Below are 5,878 nucleotides of genomic sequence, written 5' to 3'. Positions count from 1 at the left end.
GCAGTGTAGAAGTGTTCCCTTCTCTCCACATCCATGTCAGCATCTGAACTTTGAGACTTTGTGATATGGGCCATTCTCACTGGGGTTAGGTGATATCTCAGGGTGGTTTTGATTTGCATTTCTCTGAAGATCAAGGACAACGTGCATTTTTGCATATGTTTGTTAGCCATTCATTGCTTTGTCAGAGAAGGTTCTGTTCATATCTCTTACCAGAGATATAAGGGATTGTTGGCTCTTTTTTTTTTTTTAAATTGTGGAACGCATCATGAATTTGTGTATCATTCTTACACAGGGGCCATGCTAATCTTCTCAGTATGGTTCCATTTTTAGTGTATGTGCTGCTGAAGTGAGCATGATTGTTGGCTCTTTTTCTGTTGATTAATTTGATTTCTCTGTAGATTGTAGATATCAACCCTTTGTCAGATTGATACCCTACAATTATCTTTTCCCATTGTGAAGGTTGTCTTTTTGTTTTATTTGTTGTGTTCTTAGCTGTGCAGAATACTTTTGGCTTATTTAAGACCTATTTGTCAATTTGCATTGTTGTTATGATGGCTGCTGAAGTCTTTGTCATAAAATCTTTCCCTAGTCCCACATCATCAAGAGTTTTCCCCATACTTTCTTCTAAGATTTTTATTGTTTCATGTCTTAGATTTAAGTCTCTAATACATTTTGAGTCAATTTTTGTAAGGGGTGAAAGGTGTGGGTTGTGTTTCAGTCTTTAACATGTAGTTATCCAATTCTTCCAGCACCATTTGTTGAATAAGGATTCTTTTCCCCTCTATATGCTTTCGTTTGGTTTATCAAAGATCAGAAGGCAAGTAGAGACTGGTTTTATCTCTAGGTTTTTTATTCTGTTCCATATTTCTGTGTCTCTATTTTTGTGCCAATACCATGCTGTTTTGATTACTGTGGACTTGTAATATAGCCTGAAGACTGGCAGGGTGATGCTGCTGACTTTGTTTTTATTACTAAGAATAGCCTTAGCTATACAGGTTTTTTTCTGGTTCCTTACAAAACAAAGTACCAATTTTTCCAATTCTTCAAAATATGATGTTGGTATTTTAATGGGGGTTGCATTAAATCTGTAGATTGCTTTGGGTAGAATAGACATTTTGACAGTATTAATTCTTCCCAGCCAACAGCATGGTATGTTCTTCCATTTGTTAGTGTCTTCTCCAACTTCTTTTCTTAGGGTTTCATAATTCTCTTTGAAAAGTTCTCTCACCTTATTGCTTTGGCTAGAACTTCCAGAACTGTGTTGAATAATAGTGGTGATAGCGGACATCCTTGTCTGGTTCCAGTTCTGAGGGGAAGAGCTTTTAGTTTCATACCATTCAGTATAATGTCAACTGTGGGTTTGTCAGACATGGCTTCAATCAGCTTAAGAAATATGCCACCTATGCCTATTTTCTAAAGTGTTCTTGTTAGAAAAGGATGCTGAATTTTGTCAAATTCTTTTTCTGCATTTACTGAGAAGATCAGATGGTCTTTGTTTTTGCTTTTATTGATATGTGGATTTGCATATGTTAAACTGTCCTTGTATCCCTTGAATGCCTACTTGATCATGATGTGTAATTTTTTTTTTTTTTTTTTTTTTTGAGTCAGAGTCTCAAGCTATCACCCTGGGTAGAATGCCATGGTGTCATAGCTCACTGCAGCCTCACACTCTTGGGCTTAAGTGATTCTCTTGCCTCAGCCTCCCAAGTAGCTGGAACTGCAGGTGCCTGCCACAATGCCTGGCTATTTATTTTGGTTGCAGTTGTCATTGTTGTTTTAGCTGGCTCAGGCTCGTTTGAACCCACCAGCCTGGTTGTATGTGGCCAGCACCCTACCCACTGAACTACAGGCACTGCCCATGATGTGTAATTTTTTTAAAGAGTAGCTGCAATCTATTAGCTAAGATTTTTTTGAGTATTTTTGCATTGATATTCATTAGTGAAATTGGTCTGTAGTTCTTCTTTTTAGTTAGGTCTTTTCCTGATTTTGGAATCAAGGTGATGTTTGCTTCATAGAATGCACTGGGGGAAGGTTTCTTCCTTGTCAATGTTTTGGAATAGGTTCTGCAGTACAGGTACAAGTTCATCTTTGAAGGTGTGATAGAATTCTGACGTGAAGTCATCTGGTCCTGGGATTTTTTTTGTTGGAAGCTTTTTTATTGTTTCTGCAATCTTAGTGCTTGAGATTGGTCTGCTCAAGAGATCTATTTCTTCCTGGTCTAGGAAGTCTAGGAAGATGGTATGATTCCAAGTATTGGTCCATTTTCCACATTGTCAAATTTCTGGGCATAAAGTTTTTGGTAGTAGTCAGAAATAATGTCTTATATCTCTGTGGTATCAGTTATCATTTCCCCCTTTACACTTCTTATTGATCATCTATTTCTGGTTAATCTGGCCAACGGTTTATTGATTTAATTTATCTTTTCAAAGAACCAGCTTTTTGTTTCATTAATTTTCTGAATGATTCTTTTAATTTCAATTTATTTATTTCTGATTTAATTTTGGTTATTTTTTTTCCTTCTGCTAGGTTTGGGATTGGATTACTCTTCTTCTTCCATTTCTTTAAGATGATTCATGAGGTTACTCATGTGTCCTCTTTCTGTTTTTTAGGATATAGGCATCTGATGTGATCAATTTCCCTCTTAGGACTGCTTTTGCAGTATCCTACAGGTTTTGGTAGCTTGTGTCTTCATTGTTGTTATGCTTAAGGAAGTTAATGATTTCTTTTTTTATCTCTTTCTTGACACAACTGTTATTCAGCATAAGGTTGTTTAATTTCCATGCCTTTGTGTGGGGATGATAATTTTTGTTGGAGTTGAGTTCTACCTTTATTGCTTTCTGGTCTGAGAAGATACAAGGTAAAATTTTAATTCTTTTGATTTTGTTGAGGTTTATTTTGTGTCCTAGGATATGATCTATTTTGGAGTATGTTCCATTGGGTGATGAGAAGATGATATGGCTTTGGGATGGAGTGTTTGGGATGGGAAGAATATGTGGCTTTGGGATGGAGTGTTCTATATACATCTATCAAGGACAGATGTTCTAGGGTCACATTTAAGTCCCTTACACCATTGTTTAGTTTCTGTTTAGAGCAGTGGTTCTCAACCTTCCTAACGTTGTGACCCTTTAATACAGTTCCTCATATTGTGGTGACTCCAACCATAAAATTATTTTCAATGCTTAAGTGAAGGGGTACAGTCTCCCATGCTCAGACATGGTAGTTTAGCCTCATATGCTCCTCCAGGAATGTGGCCCTAAGATGGAATTCCCTTACTCTGAGGACGTGCCCGGCCTGTGGAAAAGCAGAAACGTTCACAGAAAGGAATGCGCTGGAGGGCCAGGCTAGGTTGTAGCCGGGGGCTGAACACCTGTGGAGGCCCTGGGCCACTGTACTTTGTTCCCTTCTCCTCATTAACACAATAGTTGCTAGTTTTAGTTTAAGGAAATGGGCTAATGGAACATTAGCCTGGCGCCCTTGTGGTTTAGCCCCAAGCAAAATGTTCTCAAGTTGTATCAATTGTATACATGCCCAGCAATAATTGAGCTGAATTGGAACTTTTATGGCAGTTTCCCTGATCTTACCTTGCTTTCTTAACTGTTTGTTATTTTAAACTTTTATCAGATGTTTTAGAGTATATAATAGTATCAATAAAGATAGGTAGTTACTGAGTGCCAGAGCGAGCCTCAGTCTCCCTTTTATGCTATTCATTTCATCTGCAGTGCTTTCCTCTGTGTCACTGCTCAGTTAACCCCTGAGCAACATTAAAGTAACATTAGGAAGGTTGAGAACCACTGGTTTAGAGGATCTGTCCATCTCTGTAAGAGGAATGTTAAAGTCCCCTGCTTTTATGGTGTTATAGGATATCATATTGCTCAGATTAATTAAAAGTCTGTTTCAAGAATCTGGGAGCATTTAAGGGCAGCGCCTGTGGCTTAAAGAAGTAGGCCACTGGCCCCACATGCTGAGGTGGCATGTTCAAAGCCAGCCCCGGCCGAAAACTGGGGGGAAAAAAAAAGGAAAAAAAAAAGAATCTGGGAGCATTTAAGTTGGGTGCATAAATATTTAGAATTGAAATATCTTCTTGTTATATTGTTCCCTTGACAATATGAAATGTCTATCTTATCTTTTTTGCCTTTAGTTGCTTTAAATCCACTTGTATCTGAAAATAAGATTGTAACCCCTCTTTTCTGATTTCTGTTTGCCTGAAAAATTGTCGTCTATCCCTTAACCCTGAGTTTTACTTTGTCCTTTGAAGCTAGGTGTGTTTCCTGCAGATGGGAACAGATGGCTTATTATTATTATTATTATTTTTTAATAATGCTCCTGCATGGCCCGCCAACACCGGGCATGATCCGGAGACTCGTGCTGTGAGCAAAGCAGAGGAGCCCACAGAGGGGGAGGCCCAGGGCCATTGGAGCCATGACTGGGTCAGAGAAGGGGGTGGATCTTTAGGGGAGGGTGTGCCGAGACCCCCAGGGTAGGTGCTCACCTGGAACTCGGCGTCTTGTGCTTTTTTATCCAATCAGCTAGCCTATGCCTCTTCAGTGGGGAATTGAAGCCATTGACATTTATTGAGATAATTGATAAGTCTGGTGGAGTTCTAGTCACCTTATTTTGTGAAAGTCCGTCTCTTAATTCTATCTTTTGCATCTTTGTAGAAGATAGGTTTTGTCCTTTAGTTTTTGGGTGTTTACTTTGCTGGTGGTCCATTGTGATGATCAGTGTGTAGAATAGGTTGAAGTATTTCCAGAAGAGTTGGTCTTGTGGAAAACTTCCTCAATGTTTCCATATCAGTAAATGATTTGATTTCTCCATCAATTTTAAAGCTCCGCTTAGCAGGATATAGAATTTTGGGCTAAAAATTGTTTTGCTTAAGTAGATTAAAGGAAGGTAGATGACCATTGTTTTCTTGCTTGAAAAGTTTCATTGGAGAAGTCTGTAGTCACCCTGATGGATTTGCCCCTGTCGGTCAATTGGCGTTAACTCCTGGCAGCCTGCAGAGTCTTTTTTTTTGTCCTGACTTTGGACAGGTTCATCATGATGTGCCTTGGAGAAGCTCCATTTGAGTCAAGGTGGCCTGGGGTCTGATACCCCTCTGAAAAGAGTGTGTCAGAATTGTTGGTGATATTTGGGAAATTTTCATTTATAATACCCTCTAGTAGGGTTTCCATTCTTCTGGGGCATTCTTCTTCCCCTTCTGGGATACCTATAACTCATATGTTTAAATGCTTCATAAAGTACCATAATTCTGTCAGTGAATGTTGTGCTTTCTTTCTTTTTTTCTGTCTCTTTAACTGTCTGAGTTAGCTCAAGAGTTTTATACTCTACCTCTGAGATTCTTTCTTCTGCATGGTCTAATCTGTTGTTAATACTTTCTACTGCATCTTTAAGTTCCCTGATTGGCTACTTTAATTCCTTAAGTTCTGTCTTATCCTTTCTGTATTCTTTATGTCATTCATCTCTTATTTGATTCTGTTTTTAGATTTCCTTTTGGTTATTTTTCACTTTCACAGCAATTTCCTTCATTGTTTTTACCATCCATATTTTAAATCCCCCTTTTGTCATTTCTCGCATTTCTTTGTAGGTGGAATCCTCTGTAGTAGCTACTTTGTGATTCCTTTGGGGTTGCCCTGTTCTTGTTTTTCATGTTGCCAGGATTTTTCTGCTGATGCTTCCTCATGAGTGTTTTCTTCTTGTCTGTTTCCTTGCCCTACTTTTTCCTTTCACTTTCTCCTCCTCTTTAAGTTACTGTGCCTCTGACCTAAGGTGGTAAAGTGTCCTCTTGGCAAAGGACTAAAAGGATGAAAAGAGTGAAGAGCAAGAAGGATAAAAGATTAAAAAAGAGAAAAGAGAAAGGAGATGGGGGTGACTAAAAGGG

The 5,878-nt window shown here is 38.6% G+C and overlaps 1 non-coding gene across 1 annotated transcript; it reads right to left on the bottom strand.

Annotated features, from left to right (window-relative positions):
- Nucleotides 1–247: 247 nt before the first annotated feature.
- LOC111727324 lies at nucleotides 248–354 on the bottom strand. The gene has a single exon (XR_002774892.1). It is a non-coding gene; the product is annotated as a U6 spliceosomal RNA (small nuclear RNA).
- Nucleotides 355–5,878: the final 5,524 nt, after the last annotated feature.

Source organism: Otolemur garnettii, unplaced genomic scaffold (genome assembly GCF_000181295.1).
Source record: "Otolemur garnettii isolate 467f Iridium unplaced genomic scaffold, OtoGar3 scaffold00003, whole genome shotgun sequence".
Lineage (NCBI taxonomy): Eukaryota > Metazoa > Chordata > Mammalia > Primates > Galagidae > Otolemur > Otolemur garnettii.
The sequence above is the reverse complement of the archived record's forward strand: the minus strand, read 5'-3'. Positions and strand labels throughout refer to the sequence as shown.